The sequence below is a fragment of the Macaca nemestrina genome, chromosome 4 (assembly GCF_043159975.1).
Source record: "Macaca nemestrina isolate mMacNem1 chromosome 4, mMacNem.hap1, whole genome shotgun sequence".
NCBI lineage: Eukaryota > Metazoa > Chordata > Mammalia > Primates > Cercopithecidae > Macaca > Macaca nemestrina.
Window position 1 is genome coordinate 93,538,021 of NC_092128.1, and position 27,336 is coordinate 93,565,356.

General features: G+C 44.2%; 1 long non-coding RNA gene and 1 pseudogene across 1 annotated transcript; one reads left to right on the forward strand and one right to left on the reverse strand.

The window, feature by feature from the left end:
* Positions 1-807: 807 nt before the first annotated feature.
* LOC105475684 (uncharacterized) lies at positions 808-27,336 on the reverse strand. Its single transcript, XR_983575.2, has 4 exons — positions 27,233-27,336; positions 14,172-14,261; positions 13,628-13,756; positions 808-887 (listed from the first exon to the last, which is right to left on the reverse strand). It is a non-coding gene; the product is annotated as an uncharacterized lncRNA (long non-coding RNA).
* On the forward strand, positions 20,362-20,871 carry LOC112425541 (large ribosomal subunit protein uL11-like; annotated as a pseudogene).

The following is a 27,336-nucleotide window of genomic DNA, read 5'->3' on the forward strand; positions in this document are numbered from 1 at the left end:
GGGTCTCAGCTCACTCCAACCTCCACCTCCTGGGTCCAAGCAATTTTTCTGGCTTCCGATAGCTGGGATTACAGATGTGCACCACCATGTCTGGCTAATTTTTGTACTTTTAGTAGAGACGGGGTTTCACCATGTTGGTCAGGCTGGTCTCAAACTCCTGACCTCAAGTGATCCACCCGCCTCGGCCTCCCGAACTGCTGGGATTCCAGGTATGAACCACCATGCCTGACCCCAAATTTTTTTAGGTAAGAAAAAAATGAAGAGCAAAAGGATTTGGTATGCTACATTTCGTCAAAATGCAACTTCCTTAATGAAAAACCATATGAAGGATAGTTCTAGTTTCTTGATCCCCGATCTAGTTGTGTGTGTACTAAAGTGTCTTTCAGGGTTTTGGTTTTATTATTTTTATTTTTTCTTAATGGAAGGGGAGAGACTGTGGGAAGTGGCACCATAAATATTACCTTATATAAAGCACTCTTTTTAAAGATTACCTTATGTTAAGCAAAATGTTCCATAAAATTCTCCTTTTCCTGTCTTCACTTTGTGATCTAAAAAACAGGTCTGTGTAAATTCTCCTTTTGTAGTTTCCTTGCTACTAACAATGACATTTTGTCTTTTTGTGTTTAACAGTAATTGAATTATTCCCTTAGTTTTCACATTTCTCTTAAGTAGTTGTTCTTCTATGAGATTACTTGGACTCTGGAAGGGGAACATCATACACCAGGGCCTATTATGGGGAGGGGGGAGGGGGAGGGATGGCATTGGGAGTTGTAGCTGATGTAAATGATGAGTTGATGGGTGCTGACGAGTTGATGGGTGCAGCACACCAACATGGCACAAGTATACATATGTAAGAAACTTGCACGTTGTTTGCATGTACCCTAGAACTTAAAGTATAATTAAAAAAAAAAAAAGAGAGAGAGAAAGAAAAAGAAATGAAATAAACAGTGGTAAGGCAATAGGTTCAAAAGAGCATACTATGTTATAATCAGTCACAAAACATATTTTAAAAATCAGTATGATCTGTGGTGACTCAGCTAAAATTCACTGAAAGCAACTGAAAAGGAATAAAATTAGTTAAAACTGAAGAAATAGGCCGGGCGCGGTGGCTCAAGCCTGTAATCCCAGCACTTTGGGAGGCCGAGACAGGTGGATCACGAGGTCAGGAGATCGAGACCATCCTGGCTAACACGGTGAAACCCCGTTTCTACTAAAAAATACAAAAAAAAAACTAGCCGGGCGAGGTGGCGGGCGCCCATAGTCCCAGCTACTCAGGAGGCTGAGGCAGGAGAATGGCGTAAACCCGGGAGGCGGAGCTTGCAGTGAGCTGAGAAGATCCGGCCACTGCACTCCAGCCTGGGCGACAGAGCGAGATTCCGTCTCAAAAAAAAAAAAAAAAACAAAAAAAACTGAAGAAATAAAGAGAAAAGAGACTGCATTTTAGGAAAGACCAAAAAAAAAAAGCAGTTGTTCTTAATAGTGACTGGGGCCGGGGGAAAAATATGTCCCCCTCAGGGTGGACAAACTGGGAAAAGAACCAAAATCCCACACCCAATGAATATTCTGACTAATTTTATTTATTTAATTATTTATCTAATTTTTTCAGAGATAAGATCTCACTCTGTTCCCCAGGCTGGAGTGCAGTGGCACCATCGTAGCTCACTGCAGCCTTAAACTTCTGAGCACAGGCAATCCTTTTGCTTCAGCCTCCTGAGTAGCTCAGACTACAGGCACGTGCCAACATGCCCAACTGATTTTTAAAAAATTTGTAGAGATGGGTTCTTGCTATGTTGTTCAGGCTTGTCTCAAACTCCTGGCCTAAAGTGAATTTCCGACCTGGGTCTACCAAAGTGTTAGGATTACAGGCGTGAGCATAGCACCCAGCCAATACTGACTAATTTTAAAACCTGAAGAACAATAAGAACCTGAAAACATTGAGTTATTATATTGGCAAAAGCAAAACAAGCCCCTTCAAGATGTCTGGGGTGGAATCTCTGACTTTGGCTAATGAGTATGCCAGGAGTCGGACCCCTTTCAAACTCTGGATAGCGCCACCACTCCCAAGATACATTTAATGCAGTTGATGCTTTTGGCAAAAGGCAATGACACAATTGCTCTCAAATGTAGCAAAGCACCAGGTAGACACACAGCAGCAACACAGGAAAATCACTGAAAACAGTATGAGATGGTGCCAGTGTTACCTGAGCTCTGAGAAGCCAGAGGTGCTGCCTACTTCTTAGGTTAAAGGCATCCAAATGCCTTTCATTGTCTTATTTGCATGGACATTTTTAATCTTATACTTTCTTGCATAAAAATAAAAAAAGTACATCTCATGCCCTATGGTTCCAAACAGTTTGGAGATGAGACCAGCATGCCAAACTGCTGGGGCTGTGGGGCCAGCATGATGAGGATGAAGTGGATGTGGTCTGATACGATCTGGTTCTGTGTCCCCACCTGAATCTCATCTTGAATTACAATCCGAATTGTAATCCCCATGTGTTGGAGGGGGGACCTTGTGGGAGGTGATTAGATCATGGGGGCAGTTTCCCCCATACTGTTCTCATGATAGTGAGTTCTCACGAGACCTGATGGTTTTATAAGTGTCTGGCATTTCCCCTGCTGGCACTTATTCTCTCTTCTGCAGCCCTGTGAAGAGGTGCCTGCCACCATGATTGTAAGTTTCCTGAGGCTTCCCCAGCCATACAGAACTGGGAGTCTACTAAACCTCTTTTCTTTATAAATTACAGGTATGGCTTTCTTAGCGTGAGAATAGACTAATACAAGGTCCATAGATTGTTCAGGGAGCACTGCACACCATCCACAGCCCCTCACTCCACTTCTGAAACATTGTCCCAAAGAAACTGAGTCACAGTGAGGGCAAAGGCCCAGAGGCCAGCAGGGCAGCAGTGTAGGCTACGAATGAATCTGAATAGAAATCAGAAGACCTTGGTGACAATTCTGGCTCTGGCATTGACTAGCCCTGTTGCCTTGGGCGCCTTTTTGTTGCTGTTTCCTCATCTGTGAAATGCGAATATTTCAGGTGCGATCTCATTGGAAGATTCTATGACAGTATTATTAAAATGTGTAGCCCTGTACCTGGACATCTGTACATGGTAGTAACTGTCATAATTTGTGACATTATATTTATCTTTTATGAATCACCATCACCATTATCTCAGATGCACTCTAACTTCATTTAGAGGTATTTATTTATGCCCCCACTTCATTACAAAAATGTTTAAGACACGTTTAAGACAAAGAGAAAAGATTGAGCTTCCAATCTGGTTCCAATTCTAGATGTTTCCTCTTCCTTTCCTGGTTTAGCAGAGGAAAAACTGGCCTCCTTTTTTCCCCATGCCCCCAACCCCCTTCAACCACATGAAGAGGTGCTATTTGATTACACTTCAGAGGCAGGCTCCAAACCTACTGTGCAGGCATCAAATAGGACAGAAGTGAGCTGTGGCAATGACCAAGTCCTCACATGACAACATCTCCCCTGGGGCTCTCGTGCCTGCTCCCAAGGGACCCACTCCCAGCTTCTGCCTGCCTGATTGGTTTCTCAGCCAGCTGAGCTTCTAGATTCTCCCTGACATCCACCTCCGGCCCTGCCAAGGCCTCCTGGTTGCCTCTGTCCTGATCCCTGCACTTAGCTCTGAAGAATAATTTGGAGATAATGTGCTGTGTCCTCCAGTGTCTGCCTTTGCAGAGTACCAGACAGTCCCTTTGTCCTCCCGGGCTGCTCCAGCCACCCTGCTGGGGCTACCATATGGAGGTCTAGATCAGGTCCCCCATCCTTCATCCTCCTCGGCTGTCCTGACCACTCTGGCTGGCCTCCATGTCTCTCGGGGCTTGGCCTGCAAAGGACCTCGATTCACTCTGGACTCTGACCCAGAGTTCACCTGTAAAATTCCCACTTGATCTTAGCAAGCAGTGCTTACAAAGTTAGGAAGTATTTGTAAAATGCTGCCATGGTATAATGTGAAGCGCTCAAAGAAGTCAGGGTTAATGATGCACTGAGAATTATTTCTAAACTGAGGGCATAAAGAGTTACAGTTCAATTTTAAAATGCAAAGTGACTCAATGCATCAAATCTTACTGTAGCCAAAGTACTGTAACTTAGTTTCCATCAGAATGGAAATAAGTAGTTACTGAGCAAGCAGCTAGATGAGCCCCCTGCTTGGTGATACACACTGAACACCAAGGTAGGCCTCAAGCCACCTCTCCCAGGGAGAGGATCCATCATCACAGCCACCAGGCCCAATAGTGTTAGCCATGCTAACAAATGAAATGATTCATCGTTTACAGCACTGGTGCCTTTTTTTTTTTTGAGAAGGAGTTTTGCTCTTGTCGCCCAGACTGGAGTGCAATGGCGTGATCTTGGCTCACTGCATCCTCCACCTCCCAGGTTCAAACCATTCTCCTGCCTCAGCCTCCCGAGTAGCTACACTTACAGGTGCCACCACTATGCCTGGCTTTTTTTTTGGGGGAGGGGGGGGACAAAGTCTCGCTCTGTCAGGGTGCAGTGGCATTATCCTGGTGTATTTACAAACCTTGAGCTAGACACAGGGTGCTGATTGGTGTATTTACAATCCCTTAGCTAGACATAAAGGTTCTCCAAGTCCCAATAGATTCAGGAGCCCAGCTGCCTTCACCTAGTGGATCCGACACCGGGGCTGCAGGCAGAGCTGCCCTCCAGTCCCATGCTGTGCGCCCGCACTCCTTAGCCCTTGGGCAGTCGATGGCTGGGGCGCCACGGAGCAGGGAGCGGCGTCCCCATTCGGCGGCGGGGGAGCCCACGGCGGAGAGGAGGGCTGGGACATGGCGGGCTGCAGGTCCCGAACCCTGCCCCGCGGGGAGGCGGCTGAGGCCCGGCGAGAGAGCGGTGCATGGGGGTCAGCAGTGCTGGGAGACCCGGCGCAACCTCCGCAGCTGCTGGCCCGGGTGCTAAGCTCCTCACTGCCTTGGGCCGGCGGCGCCGGCTGGCTGCTCCGAGTGCTGGGCCCGCTGAGCCCGCGCCCGCCAGAACTGGCGCTAGACTGTGAGCGCTGCACGCAGCGCCGGTTGCCCTCCGCGCCTCTTCTTCCACACCTCCCGGCAAGTAGAGGGAGCCCGCTCCGGCCTAGGCCAGCCCAGAGAGGTGCTCCCACAGTGCAGTGGCGGGTTGAAGGGCTCCTCAAGCGCCGCCACAGTGGATGTCGAGGCCGAAGAGGCAGCGAGAGTGAGGGATGTTAACACATTATCACCTCTCATTACTACCCACCCTGCACCCCAGACCTCACACAGCAACACTTGTGAAAGCCACCAAAATTGTAACAAAAATATGATGACAATGAGGACAAGTCTTTCCTCTGAGAAAGTTCTGTGCTAAACATGTTACCTATGGAAATTGTTTCAGTGTATCCTCTGATTTCCCTGAGAAGTAACTACCATTATTATTCTTATACCCATCTTATGGAAAAGGAAATAGTGACCTGGAGTTTCGGTAACTTGCCAACATCATCAGACAGTATGGCCCCGGGGCCTGAGCTTTATCCCTCATGAGTGTTGAGAGTGTACTGTGTTTCTGCTGGGCACTGTGCACATGCCTGTAGTCCCAGCCACCAGGGAGGCTGAGGTGGGAGGATTGCTTGAGCCCAGGAGTTTGAGAAGAGTCTGAGCAACACAGCAAGAAGCCATCTCAAAAAAAAAAAAAAATTAATCCAAATATCTTGCAGAGTAAAACCATAAAACAAAAAATTAAAAGATTTCTATGACTCTGGAATCCTCATTCTGGATACAAAAAGAAAGATTACTTACTGCAATAGAGAAAACGCCAAGTGTCTCTTATACTGAATGTTTTTCCGGATCGCAGGCACTGCAGTGAGCTTTGGTGTTTTCCAAATGTGATCATTTCCTTTGTGTCAGTAAGAGCCAAATTATCCTAGTAAACGGGAGTTGCTAGTGGACTTTTATTTTTTCGTTTTGAACTAAATACTTTAATGTAATATAATGTGAATTGCACAAATTTTAAATGGCTAATCTGTTCTTCAGTTTTGTGCAATTAAAGACTAGAAGTGCAAGTCAAATACCCCAATAAAGGATAATCTACCCATCAGGTACCCAACTTAAAGTATTTTAGAGGCTAGATAATCTCTAGATGAAAGAATAGGTTTTTAAATCATTTGGAATTAGGAGCACAGTTTTTTTCTCATACATGCATATTCCATCAAAGGAAGGAGACTCCCAGGCTAGCTCATGGTTTTCTAACCTCATTAATTGAGGCTACAACATTCTTATTTCCTCTCTCCCAGTATTTCAAAGCTTCTGTAGACCAAGGGGTTCTGGGTCGCCACAGCAGAAGTCAGGAACACCTTCCCCAACCCCATGGTCCCACCCCACTGTGGCCTCAGAGATTAGAAGGTGCAGCTCTGAGTCCTAGGAGGGCAGGGACCTTGCTTCAACTCAGTGCCTGGGGTAGAGAATGTGGTGCATGGAAGAGGTGTGGGAAGGGCTGGTGAATGAGGGGGGTTTTGATCTACAACTTCCACCACTCACTGCCACAGTTTCCACTCTCCCCACCCTGTTTCTAGCCTGGGGGTGAGGAATCCCTGGCTCTGAGCTGTGGCCTCAGAGAGGGGCTTTGCAGGTGGTGACTTTGAATTGAGGAGGAAGGAAAAGGCTCAAAGAAATGATGTTTTCTTGGCAGAAACCTGATTGTGGGGATTCCATGTCAAACAGCATGGCCCAGTCTCTTCACAGGTTGGGAATCTGCAGGTCTAATCACTAGGGCCAGTGTGCTATTAAGTGGTTTCTATCACCATCACCATTGATCCCAAACATGTCACTTTTGGAGTTGGCAGGCATCACATGACCAACATTTTTTAAATATTTGTTTTTAATATACGCACTTGCAAAACCAGATATGTCCTTGCTGCCAAGTATGAACGACACATACTTGATGGCAGAGTTCAGACAACAAGTATTTGGAGCAGACCAGGAGCAAAGACAGGTACTTGGGGTAGGCGGTACAAGCTTTAACGCAAGGTAGGGTTAGGAGGTACAAGGTTTAAAATCCAGATAAGCTTTAAGTCAGTGCCTGTCCATCTCCCCTCAACCCATCCCCAGTCTCATCTGCTTTGTTGGACAATTCCTGTGTACACTGATGGCCTCCTAACCCAAGTACCTTGTAGACTCTCAAGGCTAGACACACTGTTCTTGGGGAAGAATTGCGCTACCCTCCCCCAGGCAGCTAAGGAAAGACTTGCCATTCCCCCCCGCAAGCTGCTCTCTTTCCTCTCTCCTTATCCCAGTTCTGCAGAAAAGGACTCAGGTCAATATAGTTCTTTAATGTAGACATCATCTGTAGCATTTACATGCTTGACACCCAGGAAATAACTATTTTCACTTCCCCACATCTCCCAGTGTTCACCTTTGCACCACTGCTTCTGGCTTGCCTGGAACAGTCTGCCCCGTCACCTGCCTAGCTTGCTCTTTAGGGATTTCTTAATTGTGCCTCTTTCTAGGAAGGCTTCCCTAACCCACAAGGCCACATTTGGTATCCCTCCCATGTGTCCCCAGTGCTTTGCTCTTCCCTATCAAAGCTCCTGTCACTCTGTGTTGTTGACTGTTGTTAACTACTTACTTATTGGTCAGACTGTAAACTCCATAGCGCTAACACTCTGTGTGATCAAATAACTCTTGTATCCCCACTGTCTAACACAGTTCCGGTCACATAACAGGCTCTGCATGAATGAATGATGAAGACACAATAGTACAGTGGTGAGGCCATCAAATGCTTCTAAGATTGCACTTAGCAACATCGCAAGCTGCAGAATCCCTTGCCACATATGATCTGCTGTTCACCGATTCTTGCCAGGATCACAGCTGAGAAGAGGAAGATAATGGAGATGGAAGACTCAGAATGCTCAGGGTCCTGCTGGCCTTCAAACAGCAGGACTCTGAGTGTCCCAAGTCTTACCATGAGTTGCTAAAAGAGAACCAGACACATGTTTATCCCTTTGAAAGAAACGTGAACCAAGCCACTCCTCTGGACCGTTCTTCCATCCACTGGACCAACAACTCATGGTTTGAAGGATTTTTGCTTAATGGAAGTGACAAAGCAGCCAGATCAAAAGGATTTCCAGGAGCAAAGACAGAAAACATGCACAGCGTTAGACAACCTAAATGGAACTGGCTAGATATGACTCCGGTTGTGACTAAGCCATAGTGCCCCCTAAGTTGGGTGAAGAGAATGGTGCCCATCAGGCCAGAGAGAGTTGAAAGGGCCATGAGGATGCTAAGCAGGGAGTCTCCAACCTCTTGGGTGCAGGCATAGCCAGTGATGATACAGCCAGACCCCAGAACTGTCATGTAGAGGAAGACTAAGCCCAAGCCAGCTAAGAAGACCATCTGCCTGCAGTAGGCTTCCCATCCCTCATGGCACATGCAGAGAAGGTGAAAAGGAAAACCTGAGGTTGTGGTCTGTTCTTCAAGGTTAAACCTGTGTTCCTTTGGCTTTTCCAAAGTCCTGGGCTTGTAGATGAATCCATCATTGATTACCCAACAGTCCATTTCACCCAAAATAAAATCCAAACAAGCTTTAAGTCAGTTCCTGTTGATCTCCCCTCAACCCATCCCCAGTGTTATCTGCTTCTTTGTTGGACAATTCCTGTGTACACTGATGGCCTCCTACCCTAAGCACCTGTGTCTCTTTGCCTGAAGATCCCTCTCCAGCCACAGGAACATGAGGGGTGAGCTGTAAGTTGCCCTGAGAACAACTCTCAACCAAAAACAGACAAGAGTTGGTCGATAAACATCCTAGTTTCCTTGGGCCTTGGTGGGACAGTTCTGAGGTGTATCCTACACGGTTTCTCAAAAGGTCACCAAAAGGATTGAGCCCAGTGGCCATCAGCAGTAACCTATACATTAACACACCTTTTATTGGCTTTTCTCCCTTCTCTGTCTCACTTCCCATTCCCTCACCATGCTTCCTGGAATCACCTTCCAAATATTAATAGATTAATTTTCACCCCAAATCTTTGTCTCTGGGATTACTCTTGAGAGAACCCAAACTAACACACAGTCAAGCCAGGAAGATGGCACTGAAAGAAGGAGGAAGAGGAGGACACATTTTGTAGAAGACAAAATGCTACATGCTTGGAACTCAGTCATGAGCTCCAGGAAATAGTGATAGATATTTCCTTTAGTTATTTTTCTGAAGAAACAGACACTTATGTGAAAAAAGCTAAATACCTTTCAGTCTTCCAAGATAGAATAAACAACAATTATAAGCAGATTAAAAATATATAACCGCCGAGTGTGGTGACTCATGCCTGTAATCCCAGCACTTTGGGAGGCCGAGGCGGGTGGATCACAAGGTTAGGAGTTCGAGATCAGCCTGACCAACACGGTGAAACCACGTCTCTACTAAAAATACAAAAGTTACCAGGCATGGTGGCACATGCCTGTAATCCCAGCTACTTGGGAGGCTGAGGCAGGAGAATCACTTGAACCCAGGAGGCGGAGGTTGCAGTGAGCCGAGATCACGCCACTGTACTGCAGCCTGGGTGACAGAGTGAGACTCCGTCTCAAAACATATATATATATATATATATATATATATATATATATATATACACACACGTATATTATATATATGTATATTATATATATGTATAATATATATACACACACACACATATACACACACACCATTGTGAGGGGTATTTAGTGCAAATTAAGACAAATCCTGCAAAGGACTAGAGGAACCAAATAGAACTGTGGAGGAAGGAGAAAGGGGCAGGTGGGCCAGATCCATTCTAGACCAAGAAGTGTGGGAAGGATTAAGCTCTTAATTGCAGAAATGAATGTATTGCCAGAACAATTTTTAAAAAGATCACAATGACAACAACAATGAAAAAAAAATAGCTAACATTGGCTTAAGTTTTACTATATGCCAGGGAGTAAAATTGGGCTTTACATAAACTATCTTATTTAATTGTCATAACATCTGTATGATATCACTTCCTTTGTGGTCCTTAATTTACAGATAGTAAGACAGAATGTGAATAAACTAACTTTGCATAGTCACACAGGTAATAGCCGCAGAGGGGAAGAATACAGCTTACTCTATCTATTCATCTATCTGCTTACATATCTATCTATTCATCCCTCATCTAAATATGTATCTCTGTTTATCTGTCTCTGCAAATACATATATTTTATTTGTGTAATGAGATCTGGTGGACTTTAACTGCAAAATAACTTGAGAGAAAAGAGAATGAATTATAAGAAGTACAGAAAAAGAAACTGAGAGCAGAAGCAATTCCTGGACTGTGCTGTACCAGGCAGATGGGCAACACAGCCAGTATGCAGTGCTGGCTCTTTCTTTGGGAGATTGAGGTCATATCTACTGGCAAAGCCCCCTTTCTTTTATTCCCACCATACTGTTTGGGAATTTCTGATTTAAAAAAAAATACTGTTGATAACAGGAATGACCAATTCATCATATTGTCTTGACCAAAGAGCAGCCCATACTCTGACACAGTTGCCTCTCTAGTATCTTTGGGGAGGATGTTCGTAAGTGAGATTGGAGGAGTAATTGCCCCCAGGACTGTGGGACAGGTTGTGCACGTTGTATACTGCACAGTCCCATGGTGGTGTCAGTCTCTCTGAATGGAGTCCCCAGACAGGGCACAACCTGTGTATAAGGCAGCCCTGCCTGCCCCACCAATAAGATCAGCCCTATGAACTGCATGACCAATGGCACAGCTGGAGCCCTCTCATTTGTCACTGTTTCTAGGCACATTTGCAGATAAAATGTTGAGATTATGATCAGATTATGATCAGAACTTTCAAGAGTTCTGGAAAGAAGAGTTCTGGAAAAAAAACACTGACATAAAGGAGAGGAAAAGAACAGGAACTCCCTCGGAGTTTGCATTACCTTGAATGTTCACAGCCTCCTGTTGCCTTTCTAGGAAGTGCCCCTCTGTGTGTTGCTGGGGTTTTATAGCCAATCAGTGAACTAGCTGATAAACCCTGGACAGAAATAGAAACTACAAGAAGTGAAACAAAGTTCCATCCAAGAATGAAACAACAACTGATCACATGAGATGTATATGTCATCACTTGACCCACAGACAGGGGAGCAAATATATTGATGATCTGGTCCTTCTGCTGGACTGTTGCATTCATCCCTGTAAGTGAGAGGAAGGAAACATTGCAACTTAGTGGGTGAGTCCTTCCTTCTGGTGAATTTAACATCATGCATTTACTAGATTTGCTAGCCATGTAATTATGGTGAAAACAAGAAAGATCCCTTTGGATTTAACTATAGATTAGCTGTAGGATTTGCAACCAGGAAAAGACCTTCAAGATCAATTCTATTGGAACTTGGACAATTAACAGATAAATAAACTGAGAAACAGAGAGACTGTGTTACTTGTAGCTAATTATTTTAACTCCCATCTCAGCACTCTTTCCCAACACAACCCATTATCTTAACAACTATAGTAGTATTAACGCCATTATTATAACCAACATGTTTGTCAGGGGAGCAAGGTGACAAGAGGAGGGTAGAGGACAGAATTAGTTGAACACTTACTCTGTGCCAGGCAATAGTTCTAAGCTTTCTACATCTATTCATCTTAATCCTCGCAACAACTCTTACAGGTCAATAGTGTTTCCTTTTTACAAGTTAGGAAACTGGGGCACAGAGAGGTGATTTTACTTGTTCAAAGTCACAGAGAGGGCACATGGCTGAGCTGAGAATCCAACCCAAGCAGTGTGACTATGAAGCTTATTAGCTTCACTATTCCATCATCATCGAAGGATATATTTACAATATTATTTTTTTAATTGTAATAAATTCTGTGCTTTATCTTTTTTTTTTTAAATTTAATTAACAAAGAATAGGAAGACTTTCTTCACCCAGAGACAGAGGACACCATGTTACTTGGCTTTTATCCACATAGCTGTTTTATTTTAGGTGCTGTTATTTAAGCCAGAGTACATCCAAATAAGTGTAGTTTAAAAGAAAACATGATTATAAAGGGTTCCTAGTCTTTGCAAGGCATGATTTCTATAGACTCCTCTTTAATAGCTTCCTTTATCTTGGCCATCCATGATCACACACCTTTTCTAGCAGAGTACCACCCACACAAATAGAGAGTAGGATGAGATCTTCAGCTTTAAGTTGGCAATGTGTATATATCTCAATGTGAATGATCCAAGTTTTGCAAATGGGAGAAAAAGCAAAAATGCCAGATTCTTTCGTTTAGCTCCATTATTTAAAAAAAAAATTTTTTTACCTTTATTATCAATGACAATTCACAGTTACACTTGAAGATTTTTTTTTTTTTTTGAAAGTGGAAGCTTATCACTGGCCCGAATTAAGAAATATATATATATATATATATATTTTTTTTTTTTTAGATAGAGTTTTGCTCTTGTTGCCTAGGCTGGAGTGCAATGGTGCGATCTTGGCTCACCACAACCTCTACCTCCCAGGTTCAAGCAATTCTTCTACCTCAGCCTCCCGAGTAGCTGGGGTAACAGGCACGTGCCACCACACCTGGCTAATTTTGTATTCTTAGTAGAAATGGGGTTTCTGCATGTGGTCAGGCTATTCTCAAACTCCTGACCTCAGATGATCCACCTGCCTCAGCCTCCCAAAGTGCTCGGATTACAGATGTGAGCCACCACACACGGCCTTCTTTTTTCTTTTGTAGAGACAGTGTATCCCTATGTTGCCAGGCTGGCCTTGAACTCCTGGCCTCAAGCCATCCTCCCACCTTGGCCTCCCAAAATTCCAGGATTACAGCCATGAACCACCAAGCCTGGCCAATAAATCTTTTAATTTACTTATTTTCTAGGCCTAAAATTGCCAAGGTACCTCTGTGATACATTTTGAGAGCCTTCTCTCCTAAAAATACAGTCTATATATTCTTTTTCTTTTCCTTTTTTTTTTTTTTTTTTGAGACAGTCTTGCTCTGTTGGCCAGGCTGGAGTGCAGTGGCGCGATCTCGGCTCACTGCAACCTCCACCTCCTGAGTTCAAGCAATTCTCTTGCCTCAGCCTCCCACGTGGCTGGGACTACAGGTGCGTGCCCACGCCCCATTAATTTTTGTATTTTTAGTAGAGACAGGGTTTCACCATGTTGGCCAGGATGATCTTGATCTCCTGATCTCATGGTCTGCCCGTCTTGGCCTCCCAAAGCGTTGGGATTAGAGGCGTGAGCCACCGCGCCCAGCCTATATATTCTTTAGATAATACAGTACCAATCATTTCTTAGGTGATTCCTACATGCAGATATAGTGTTAAGTGCTTTCCAGATCCTGTATCTCTTAGAATCCTTCCCACAGCTGAGCTCTGTGTGTGTGTGTGTGTGTGTGTGTGTGTGTGTGTGTGTATGTGACTTTATTTCCCTCATTCTACAGTTGAGGAAAATCACGTAACTTGCCCTGGAGTATGCATCTAGTAAGAGGCACAGCTGGTTTTAGCTGAATTCAAACTCAAACCTAGGTCTCGTTGACTCCAAATAACATGTTCTTAAAACCTGTTGTCAGCCTCTCTCAGAGCCCTGATTGCCTTGTCAGCTCTCTACTTCTCAGCTGATCAGAGGATCAGTACCCAGGGTGGTACCACTCACCAACCAGCCGGCCTCTGTTGTCACCCGTCAGCTCACGATCCAGTCCCTCTGAATGGTGATGGTCAGTGCCATGCCAGCCAGGTTTGCCAAGGCCACTAGGGTGGTCACCAGTGCACAGTAGGCCACCTACTGAAGGAGGGGAAAGGAAGTTTGGAACCCGAGAATAGATTTTCCCGCCCCACTGCAGTGCATACAGTTATTTATCTGACAGCTCAAGGAACATCTAAATGAACACAAAGACCTTAGAGAGAAAAAGATTCAATATAGGTTTGGAGCCCAGTGCTATTGTGTTAATGCTAAGCATTTTCTTCCTCCCACCCCATCAGAGCCAGAGCCGACGCTAATTTGTACCTTGCAGACACAGATTCTGCTGTTCTATTGCCTTCACGTCAGTGGGATTTCAGCTCAGACTCACAAATTAGGGGAGAGGAGGACACTGAGGAAAGATTAGCCTGATCCGAAATCAGTGAGCAGGGCCACAAAGAAAACATTAACTGGTGGACATTCAGGGTGTCTGTGACACAGGGACATGGGAGACACTCACAGTGAGCCAGCCATCCCAGATTTGTTCCATCTGCCTCTTGAAGGGGAGCACAAGCATCAGGACAGCGCAACAGGTGGTGACGGAGGCGTTCTGCGTGAAGAGCGAGGCATAAGCAACTGTGAATGGAAACACCCAGCCCAATCTTTACTCTCGGTTTTAACAGGCAGCTCACAGCTATATCATCATTTAATGCAGAGCAGGCTGGGTGCGGTGGCTCACAACTGTAATCCCAGCACTTTGGGAGGCCAAGGCGGGCCGATCACTTGAGGTCAGGAGTTCCAGACAAGCCTGGCCAACATGGCGAAACCCTGTCTCTCCTAAAAATACAAAAATTAGCCAGGCGCGGTGGCACACACCTGTAATTCCAGCTACTCGTGAGGCTGAAGCACAAGAATCACTCGAACCTGGAAAGTAGAGGTTGCAGTGAGCCAAGATCGTGCCACTGCACTCCAGCCTGGGCGACAGATCGAGACCCTGTCTCAAAAAAATAAAATAGAATAAAAAAAAATGCAGAGTAGTTGCATTTGACCAAATCCCTGTGCAACCAGGGTTAGCATTTCCATCGGTGATCACAGGCTTAAGAGGCAAAGAGCAGACTCTTGAACTCACTAAAGACAAAGCCTTTGCAACCAAAAGAGAAAAAAGCTGGACTTCGCAAGTGAATGAAAACATATTTGAGAGACGGATTCTCAAATATATGAAAAGCTGGATTCTAGGTAAGTCAAGAAACTTAAAATGTTCTAGTGCTACATTACATTCTTCTGGATTTAATTTGTAACCGAAGGTACCAATTTAGCCTAAAGACCAGCACACCAGATTTTCAATCAGCTAGTCTTTTCAATGGTATGGCTTCAGAGAAGCCTACATTTATATAGCCTACATTCTTATTGGACAAAGAAGCTTAAAGAGACAGTATGGCCAAAAGCTAAAAGTAGATCTACATTTAAACAAATAAGTCTCCAGATATTAATGAATAGTTTAGACAGATCACCCAGTACCAAAAAAAAAAATCATTTACACAAATAAATTGCTTCTAATAAAAACAACACAAGCATATTATGCATAAGTAATGCCAAAATATTAAAAAGAAAGCATTTTTCAGGAATTTGATATTAAAAACCTATACTTAGCAAAAATCTAAAACATCTTACATGTAGAATCAGAGAATGATGACACAAAGCTGTATAACTTTGTCTAGAGTTTTTAACTTATGCTCTTTTGCTATTCAGTTCATAGCAATTTATGAATTTTATTTCACTAAATAAACCAAAAAAGCCAGTGAAGTCATAATGTACCACATAAATATGTCACAGGTAAGAGTATTACCTTTATTTCTTGGTTTCTTTTCAATCCAATCACCAATTAAGACCCCAAATATTAATACATATCCAGCCACCACTAAGCCAAACACTGCTGATAAAAGCAGATTATGTCCATATAATTCTATCAGGAAGATAGACATGGCAAAGTGCCACATTTGGTCTCCCTGCAAAGTAGTAGTGCAGGCAAAGCATGTTTTCATCATTGACCTAAAAGATGGATCCAAGTTAAAATCCACAAAGATGCATTTATCCCCAGGGACATGTAATATGCAGGATTACAAGACAGAATGTAAAATTACACTTTTATGCAGTACATCTAAAACTTTATTTTTATGCAATATAGTTATAAATTTTAAAAGCTAGAGAGAATATATGTTAAAATCTTAAAAGCTCCAAAGAGTCAACAAGCTAATGAAAAAATATCAGACAAACACTTGGAAGAACATGAGACCTCCAAGAACAAAGCCCACAGTGCCCTGAGGACATCTGCTGATTCTGAAGCAACAGCTGTGAAATACAACAGCAGGTTCGTTGTCCTCAGAAAGACAGACTATGGAAGTCCATGCTACCAAAGATGGGGACTAAGATAAACCAGTTCCCCTTTTAAGCTGAGATCCCATGTAATTACATCTTAAATGTAAGTAAGGGTAAACCTGAAGTAAACTGATGCTCACGTGGACTTGTAGTCCAGTTCTACCTCATCCGAATGGGCAGGGAATCTCAAACCTTGAACATGGATTAAAGTGTTACAAAATGACTAGTGTCCACTATGCATCTGGTGGGAGCTAGTTAAAATTATCTCTAAAGGAAGATGCCACCATCTTAGGCTTCAAAGTATTCCTACAATAATAATAATAAAATAAAAATTTTATAAAATAATATACAAATTATTATCATTATTATGTTGAGACTGGATCTCACTCTGTCTCCCAGGCTGAGTGCAACGGTGCAATCATAGCTCACTGCAGCCTCAACTTCCCAGGCTCAAGACATCCTCCCACCTCAGCCTCCCAAGTAGCCGGGACTACAGGCACGCACCATGATGCCTAGCTAGTTTTTTTTTTTTTTTTAATTTGTAAAGATTGGGTCTCACTATGTTGCCCAGGGTGGTCTCCTGGGCTCAAGCAATACTCCCACCTCAGCCTCCCAAAGTGTTGGGATTACAAGTGTGAGCAACCACACTCAGCCTTTATAATTATTTATTACATTTATTCCAACACATATGTTTTTATGTGCCTGCCTTTTTTTTTTTTTTTTTTTTTTTTTTTAAGATGGAGTACTCTGTTGCCCAGGCTGGAGGGCAATGGCACGATCTCAGCTTGCTGCAACCTCCACCTCCTGGGTTCAAATGATTCTCCTGCCTCAGATTCCTAAATAACTGGGATTACAGGCATGTGCCACCATGCCCAGCTAATTTTTGTATTTTTAATACAGATGGGGTTGGCCAGGTGTGCTGGCTCACACCTGTAGTCCCAGCACTTTGAGAGGCTGAGGCAGGCGGATCATGAGGTCAGGACACCGAGGCCATCCTGGCTAATACGGTGAAACCCGTCTCTACTAAAAATGTAAAACATTAGCCAGCTTTGTTGGCACGCACCTATAGTCCCAGCTATTCCGGAGGCTGAGGCAGGAAAATTGCTTGAGGCAGAGGTTGCAGTGAGCTGAGATAGTGCCACTTGCACTCTAACCTGGGTAACAGAGCGAGACTCCATCTCAAACAAAAAAAAAGAAAAAATAGAGACGGGGTTTCACCATGTTGGCCAGGCTGGTCTTGAACTCCTGACCTCAAGTGATCCGCCCACCTTGGCCTCCCAAAGTGCTGGGATTACAGGAATGAGCCACCAGACCCAGCCATCTTCCTCTATTTGTTCTATATTTGATAATTCACACATATTTTTAAAAAATACACATTTTTGCATCTAATATTTTGAGACATCCTAATGTCCTTAATATTGCAGTTCTCTTAACCATCCAAAGACAAAACATTAATTTCCTTTTGATTCCTCTCTTACCCATATTCATAAGGCACAACTTACAAAATTAAAAAACTTGGACTCATGAGGTAGATCAAAGTTGCTCCTAAAACACATGTATTTAAACCATAAGCATTGTTAAATAATAAATATATATACATATTTATTTGGAGCAAATTTTGCCAGCTAACCAGAAAGACTAAAATGCTGTTTAGCATGAATTTGCTTTTAGAGAGTACACCAGTGCTGGATAAAAATACAAGCACGAAGTTAGGGGATACTCAGGGATTTTGTTTTCTTTTGACAAAGTTGTCTTCATTCATTTGTCACTGAGGGACCGCTGGGGAAATATCCATCTCTTTCCCTTTCCTTAAGTCTAGAAATAGAGAAATAAGGCATTTCTGTCGACATATGTGCCATAAGGGAAGTAGCCCAGAATGCAATGGAAGAATATAGAAATGGCAGGAAGTTGCCCCAGGGCAAAATCTGAGGACCAAGAAGGAACTGAACTAGCAAGTGAGGATCGGGGTGGAAACAACTCTCCAGGTTGGGAGAACAGTGGGTACAGAGGCCTGTTGAAAAAAGAAAGGATAACTGCAGACAAAATCCAGAGGTTGGGGTGTAAGGTGCAAAAGTCGCAGAGGGATAAGAAAGGGAAGGGATGAAGCAAGTCTGAAGAGAGACTCCCCTTTACCTGGGAGGAGCAGGAAGGAGCGGTGGATCACCAAAGCTGCTGTGCCCTGATATGATTTGGCTGTGTCCCCATCCGAATCTCGAATTGTATCTCCCAGAATTTCCACATGTTGTGGTAGGGACCCAGGTGGAGGTAATTGAATCATGGAGGGGCCAGTCTTTCCCATGCTATTCTCATGGTAGTGAATAAGTCTCACAAGATCTCATGGGTTTATTAGGGGTTTCTGCTTTTGCTTCTTCCTCATTTTTCTCTTGCTGCCACCATGTAAGACGTGCCTTTCACCTCCCACCGTGATTCTGAGGCCTCCCCAGTCATGTGGAACAGTAAGTCCAATTAAACCTCTTTTTCTTCCCAGTCTCAGGTATGTCTTTATTAGCAGTGTGAAAACGGACTAATACAGCCTTGTGTGGATTCCCAGCTGCAGGGGGCCTCCTCTCCAACCTTTCAACACACCTACCCCGCACCTTCCCCACAGAGCTGGGGGCCAGGGCCTGTCTCAGCTACTCGCCAGGACTCCTTTCCTGCTTCCTCTTGCCCATCCGGACCATCACTCCTTATTTTCACCTTTCTGATGCCCATCAGAATGGGGGTCAGAAATGGGGTTCTGATTTAGATCTTTAGTGCCACAGGAAACGCAGTCATCAGTGCAGAGTGAGTGTGGCAAAGTTTTCAGGAGAGAAGAGAAGTCATTTAGGAGAGTGGATCAGACCCCCATCTGGCCAGGCACTGGCATCCCAGTCTTCCTGGTTATGCCCTACAATCTCACATGTGTCTTCCTGGTTTTAGAGAGCCCTGTTGAAAGCCCTCTTTATGGCACTCACTACCTTCTACCCTACCTCATCGCTACATCCTCTATGGAGGCTACCACTGATTCAGATCCATGATTGCAATCCTCATTGGAATAGCCCTACTATAGTGGCAGGGATTCCATGTCTGCTCCTTCCTTCCTTCCTCCCCTCGTCCCTTCCTTTCTCCCCTCCTCCTTTCCTTTCTTTCTTTCCTTTCCCTTCTTTTTTCCTTCCTTCCCTCTTCCTTCCTCCCATCCTTCCTTCCTACCTGCCCTCTTGTATGTATTCATGTATTCAGGTATTTTGCCAGGCACTGGGGATAAAGTGGTAAGAAAGTTGGAGAGGGTTCTTACACTTACAGCCCAGGGATAACAGACAATAGACCATGAAATACAACCCAGTGTGATGAGTTTCAACTTAGACAGGGTGAGGTGCCACCCCATCACCCCAGAAGCTAGTCATGGAGAAACCATGGCAGGTCACTCAAAAGGCCCTCTGGAACCTGAAGGTTGGCATATGGCACTGAGGAAGGACATCAACACTGGACACGTCAACCGCTGACACAGGAGCATTACCTAGCCACCCACTCTAACACTGAAACAAGTGCCTGGGGTCATTCACACCCGCAGAGGTCACCAACACTGTGGCCTCTCCCCAGGTGCACCCTGTGTGCTTCAGCACTTCAGCCATCCCTGAGGCATCAGGGTTTTGCTCTCACTCCACATCCCAGTACTGGACAAATCCTCCAGTGACAGAAACTGCATTAAAGTGCTGGAACCACAGTCTGTTCAAGCCAACGCCACTGGCCCATCGCTGGTGGAAAGAGCTTCTTGGGAGCTAGCCTGCCACATCAGGAATTCTCTGGAATGTGTCAGGATCTTCCATCTCACCCAGCCTTGGGAGAGGGTCTGGCCAGGAGAAGATCTCCCCTCACTGACTAGTCTCCCTTCAAAGTCTCAGCACCAAGTTGGTCTTTGGGCTGGGCTGCCATTGGACAGCATTTCTCTTGTCCATTGACATTCCCACTTCCCTAAAATACCTCTCTTCTCTCCTAAAAATTTTCCCACACTCACTCTGCACTGATGACTGTGTTTCCTGTATCACTAACGATCTAAAAACTATGGGAGAGGACTTCCTTGAGTTCTCATCCCCACACCTGCTCCTCTGCCTGCACCCAGGCCCTGGGCTCTGCCTCCCCTCCTGTCTCCAGGCTCCTGGCACATGCCAGTTCCTCCCCATATCTCTCTTCCCTCCAGTCTTTCTTCTCCTCTGCTCGTGTGTCCTCAAACTTTCTCTTTACTAGGTCTTACAAACAAGTTATTAATCCAAGCATCTCTTCAAAAAACAGCAACAAGGCTTTCGGCTTTCAGCTGGGAGGAGGCCAAGGTGCAACTTTCTTCGGTCATCCTGAATCTAGCCGCCTCTGCCATGCTGCCAAAGTTTTACCCCAACGAGATCAAAGTCATATACCTGAGGTGCACCGGGGGTGAAGTGGGTGCCACGTCTGTGTTGGCCCCCAAGATCGGCCCCCCTGGGTCTGTTTCCAAAAAAGGTTGGTGATAACATTGCTAAAGCAACCAGTGACTGAAAGGATCTGAGGATTACAGTGAAACTGACCATTCAGAACAGACAGGCCCAGATTGAGGTGGTGCCTTCTGCCTCTGCCCTGATCATCAAAGCCCTCAAGGAACCGCCAAGAGACAGAAACAGAAAAATATTAAACACAGTGGAAATGTCACTTTTGATGAGATCGTCAACATTGCTCGACACATGTGGCACTGATCTTTAGCCAGAGAACTCTCTGGAATCATTAAAGAGATACTGGGGACTCTCGAGTCTGTGGGCTGCAATGTTGATGGCCGCCACCCTCATGACATCATAGGTGACATCAACGGTGGTGCTGTGGAATGCCCAACTAGTTAAGACGCACAATGGAAAATATTTCAATAAGGATCATTTGAAAAACAAAAAAAACAAAAACAGCAACAACAACTTTCTCTTGGTCTTGCTGTTCTTCTCTTGGCTACTACACCAGCTCTCTACTCACCTTTATATCTTGAAAGGATCATTTGTTCTTGCTTCAATTCTCCCTTGAACCCACTGTGAACAACTTTCACCCCCATCTCTCAACATATCTACTCCTCACAAGGTCATCAATTACCCACCACGGGGTTCAATCCAGCTGTCAGTTCTGAGTGCTCATGTCTGCATGGGACACCTTGCTCCCTTCCTCCTTTGTGAACCCTGCCTCACTAGGCTTCATGCACCCCCTTCTCCTGGCTTTTCTAACACTGGCTGCTCCTTCTATTGCCTCCTTTACCAACCTCCTATCTGGTCTTGGACCCCCTCCTCTCCCCTCTCCTCCCCTTCCCTTTCTGGATAGCATCTCACTCTGGTTGCTGAGGCTGAGGTACAGTGGTGCAATCTCAGCTCACTGCAGCCTTGAGCTCCCGGGCTCAGGTGATTCTCCCACCTCAACCTCCTGAGTAGCTGGGATTACAGGCACGCACTGCCATGTCTGGCTATTTTTTTATTTTTATTTTTATTTTTAGTAGAGACAGGGTTTCACCATGTTGCCCAGGTTGGTCTCAAGCTCCTGGACTCAAGCAATCCACCTGCCTCGGCCTCCCGGAGTGCTGGGATTACAGGCATGAGCCCAACCACGTCTTCTATTTTATATTTAAACCCACTCCTTTAAGGATATCACCAGCCTCATGATTTAAAATACCACAAGGCTGACAAGTCCCAAATTTCTAAGTCCAGCAACCACCACTTGCTGAACATCCATGGGATGCTGAGCAGGCATATCACATTTAACATGTCCAAAAAGGAACTCCTGATCTTATTCTATTCAAACTGGTTCCACCCCCAGTCTTCCCCATCTTAGTGAGTGAAAACTCCATCCTTCCTATTGCTCAGACCAGAAAACCTTCGTCTGTTCTCTCTTTTAAACCCTACACCCCAGACAGGCATCATGTTGCCTGAGCCTTCAAAAGAATAACCTGAATCTGATTACTTTTCACCACCACCACCACTGCTACCAGCCTAGACACCGTCACCTCTTTCCAGGGTTATTGCAATATCCCCTCACTTATCCCCTACCTCTGCCTTGGCCCACTTTAAATCTATCCTCATCATAGCAGCCAGAGGGGTTCTATTAAAATCTAAGTCAGATCATGAAACTCCTCTGCACAAAACCTCTAATGGTTCTCATCTCACTTAGGGTAGAATACAAAGTCCTTACAAAGGCCCACAAGGGCCTCAGGATCTGTTCCCTCCATTCACTTCTCTGACCTCCTCTTTTACTACTCTACCCCATCCACTATGCTCCAGCCACATGGACTTCACTCCCATCTCCTGAACCTCTGCATTTGCCATTCCCTCTGTCTGGAATACTCTTCCTCTAGACAGGCTCATGAGTCAGCCCATCAGCCCATCAACCCCATCAACTCCATTGGGTCTTTATTTAAAAGTTATATTGCAGTAGGACCTTCACTACCCACCCCACCTAAATATTGCACCCTTTATAAAAGCACTGACCAACAGAACTTTCTGCATGATGAAACTTTATCTTCACTGTCCAATAGGATGGCCACTATGAGGCTTTTGAGCACTGGAAATGTGGCTTGTATCACATGGAAGCAGAATTTTTAACTTTAATTTAAATATCATCAGCCACACAAGGCTAGTGGCTACTGTGTTGTAAGCACAGTATCTTTACACTCCTTTATCTCCTTTTGCTGCTTTCTGTTTCTGCTTACTATTTACCACTAACATACTACATAATTTACTTATAATTTATGTGTAGATCTTGTTTATAATTTGTTTTCCTCATTAGAATGTAAGTGGAAAAAACAAGTTATAACTACAAGGAGAATGAGAGGCAGGGATCTTTGTCTGTTTTGTTCACTACTATATTCCTGGTACCTAGAACAGTTTCTGGCACATAGTACACACTAAACAAAATCTTTGTTAAGTGAAGGAAATGCAGTAGGAAACTCTACAAATTGCACCCAGGTGTTGCTCTGCTCTCTGTCTATGTCTACTCTCTGCTAATTTGCCAGACGTTGATCTAACTTTCATCTCCTGACCTGGATGTTCATACGTACCTCTGGCCCTTCTCCTTCTGAATGGTTTCTTCCTTCCAAAACCAGTATCTAGTTTCCCAATGGTGTAACCACTACCTTCACCTCAACCCACCAGTCTATAGCCTCTTGGTCCTTTCTGCCAGCTTTGGCTCTGTTGAGCTTCTCTTCAACTAGGCTTACCTGAGACAACAAATGACCAAGAGCCATGGGGTAGCCCAAGAGTGCTGTCAGCCTATACTTCTCTTTGCTAAGACTCCAGAAAACAACACAGCACTTCACAGCATCTGTTGGCAGTCAACCAGAGTTAGAAGGTGGACCTCAGTCATCCACACCACATGCTAAATCATCACCAAATGGCCTGAAGGTGAGGGACTTCTGCACACTCAGAGACCTTCTGGGCATAGGTCATGTCTTCTATGCCTTTCCAGGACACATGACTGTGGCCCCCAGTGATGGTTAGGTGGCTATTACTGAGCTAAGACTCTATAATGAGTGTCTTGCTTCCTTTCTAAAAGAAACCCTACCCTTGGACCAAGGGATAGGGAAGGGAACAGAAGGGAATTCTAGTTGTGACTGTTCTTTGTTTTAACCAATAAATGGGTTTCCATTTTAAGAGCCCAGATGTCAAGAGTATCTTATTATAGTGGCCTCACACAGGCTGGGAATGAAGTAGAAATTAGAATGGTTGTTGAAAACTTTCCGTTTTCTTCTTCTTTATTAAGTCTGATGACTCAGACTTGATCTAGGGCTTTTTGTAACAGCTGGGCATATCCTCTTACATAAATGAGAGAAGATGTAACCACCTATTATAATGCCTTGCATATAAGGGACACTCAACAAATGGTAGCTAATAATATGATGAGTAGAAATATATATTGGGTTCTGCCTCACAATGTCTATCACAATGAAAACAATTGTTGGAAGCAAACTGTATATTGAAATGTATTACCAAAATCAAAAGTTAAGCAAAAAATAGCTTCCACGGATGGCTAAAAACTTTCTATTTTTACTGAGCTAAAGAAAAACAAGAAACCTAAAAGCTCCTTTCGGGCACCATTTATCTTTCTGTTAAACATCAATCTGATGTCATGTGGAAGGAGTTTTAGTTTCATTTAAAAATCATTTCTGTTATCTAGTGAAACAGAACAATTTCCCTTCCAGAGAAAAAGGGTATTTATTTAGCCAATGACAAACAGCTGCCATTTTCTCCTTTTTTTTTTTTTTTTTTTTTTTTTTTTTTTGTTAACAGAACACCACTTTTGTTCAGGGTGACAGTGCACCTGTAACCCAAGGGGATGAATCACAGTAGATATAAATTCCATATGGTGATTTCCTTCCCTAGACTCCCCTGTAGCTAGGATTGGCATAGGACCATTCTGGCCACTGAGGTATAAGTAGAAGTCTCCTGGGGCCTTCAGGGAACGACTCTGCTTTCTGATAAATGGTGCAAGTGCAAGAGGAGAGTTTGCTTTTGCTCTTCCCCACCCACATCCTGTCTGTGAGTGTGACAGTGCCTACAGCTGCGGCAGCTGTCATGCAATCATGAATTGGCAGTGTCAGAAGCCAATCTGCTGAAAATGACAAGACAGATGGATAGATCAATATAGGGTCTCAATGGCATCACTGAGTGGCTGCACCAACACTAAATGGACAACTGATGCAATTCTTGTTTAGCCAAGGTTGAAGGTTCTTAAAATTGAAACCTTTGTCAGTTGAGTTTTATTTGTAGCCAGAAGCAATTCCAACTGATTCACAGACCTTTAATTACTAGCTCAATGACTACCCATACACCCAGTATCTAAATTCAACAACTTCTAATATTTACCACATTTGCTTTTTTCTCTGTGTGTGTAAGTTTTCAATATATGTGGAAGATAAACTGTAGACATAACACTTTAGCCCTTCAGCACGTATCTCCTAAAAAGAAGAACATTTTCCTTCATAATGACAATTCTATTATCCCTCCTAAGAATATTAATGATTCTCTGATATCATCTGAGCACTAGTCCATATTCAGTTTCCTTTATCACAAAATGTATTTAACACAAAAATGTGTTTTTGTGGTTGGATAAAATTTTCATATAAATGTTCATACAAATGGGACTTGGGATTTTGTTTTACTTTTTCTTTTCATTTTTTAAAAAAAATTTCATTAATTTTTATTTTATTTTTTGAGATGGAGGCTCGCTCTGTTGCCAGGCTGGAATGCAGTGGTGCCATTTTGGCTCACTACAACCTCTGCCTTCCGGGTTCAAGCGATTCTCCTGCCTCAGCCTCCCAAGTAGCTGGAGCTACAGGCATGCACCACCACACCCAGCTAATTTTTGTATTTTTAGTAAAGATGGGGTTTCACCATATTGGCCAGGATGGTCTCGATCTCTTGATGTTGTGATCCGCCCACCTCGGCCTCCCAAAGTGCTGGTATTACAGACATGAACCTTAATTTAGCTTAATTTATTTTTGTTTATTTATTTTTTGAGATGGAGTCTTGCTGTGTCATCCAAACTGAAGTGCAATGTGCATAATCTCGGCTCACTGCAACCTCTGCCTCCCGAGTTCAAGCGATCCTCCTGCCTCAGCCTCCTGAGTAGCTGGGATTGCAGGTGCCCGCCACCATGCCCAGCTAATTTTGTATTTTTAGTAGAGACAGGGTTTCACCATGTTGACCAGTCTAGTCTTGAACTCCTGACCTCAAGTGATCCACCTGCCTTGGCCTCCCAAAGTGCTAGGATTACAGGGGTGAGCCACCACTACTGGCCTTCTTCTCCTTTTAATAAAAAAGAAACATTCTCCACTCTCTCTGCCTGTGGCTACAAAGTTTCACTTTCTAGCCCATGCTGGCTCTGGGCCCATAGTGCCTCTGGGAAAATTGAAATAAAGTTTTGGAGTTAAGACTAACAAATCCAGCCAGGCACAATTTAAAGTTAATTGCTGATTAAAGTTAAATGCATAAAGCTGATTTACTTTGGAAGGCCCAGGCAGGTGGATCACTTGAGGTCAGGAGTTTGAGGCCAGCCTGGTCAACATAGTGAAACCCCATCTCTACTGAAAATACAAATTAGCCGGGCGTGGTGGCGTGCACCTGTAGTCCCATATTCAGGAGGCTGGGGCAGGAGAATCACTTGAACCCGGGAAGTGGAGGTTGCAGTGAGCCGAGAACACATCACTGCACTCCAGCCTGAGTGACAGAGTGAGACTCTGTCTCAAGAAAAAAAAAAAAGACTAACAAGTCACCTAAAAGCCTCATCCACGTATCTTCCAAAAGTGTTGTAAGACTTCCCATTTTTTTTTGTTTTTTTTTTGTTTTTTTTTTGAGACGGAGTCTCGCTCTGTCGCCCAGGCTGGAGTGCAGTGGCCGGATCTCAGCTTACTGCAAGCTCCGCCTCCCGGGTTCACGCCATTCTCCTGCCTCAGCCTCCCGAGTAGCTGGGACTACAGGTGCCCGCCAACTCGCCCGGCTAGTTTTTTGTATTTTTTAGTAGAGACGGGGTTTCACCGTGTTAGCCAGGATGGTCTCGATCTCCTGACCTCGTGATCCGCCCGTCTCGGCCTCCCAAAGTGCTGGGATTACAGGCTTGAGCCACCGCGCCCGGCAAGACTTCCCATTTTTAAATTTACTTGGGATTGAGCGCCTGATGTACTAATATTCTTCTCAATTAGACAGTGAGCAAAGGACTGTGAACATTTAATGTGGAGTAAGGCGCCCTCTCTATGAGGCAGGCTTCTTGACTAGGGGTCCTACCTGTATTCCACCTCCCAGAACAGCTCTACACATCACACTCCACAATTCACAAGTAACCGTGGGAGAAGATAAACAAGAGATGACATTTTTATCCACAGTTCTGGTAATTTCAATACTAATTGTGTATATGAAATAGTCAACACTTTTTATAACTATAAGAAAAATTAGGATGCACCCACACTCAGCAGAGATGGAAAAACAAAGTTAATTGTGTTGTGACATTTAAATTAATGAAATCCATTAAGATTTTTCTAGAACATTGCTACATAAAAGGACAAATGCTTTGTTAATTTTGCTTATTTTGTTTAACCTCCCATCCTAATTAAGACCACTATGCTCAGAGGAAGCATGCAATTTTAGGGTGACATGAATGAAGCCATAGTACCCCAGGAGAGGCCATGTGCCCCCTTTCTCAAGTAGAGCTTATTAAAGTTAGGTCTAACCAGAGGCTTACCTAAAGCACTCTTCTCTCTCTTCATTCATCTGCTGCCTGTGGCTTTAGTCTGTTTCTCCTCATTTCCAGAATTTTCAGGGTCATTTAGTTCTCCCACCATTACT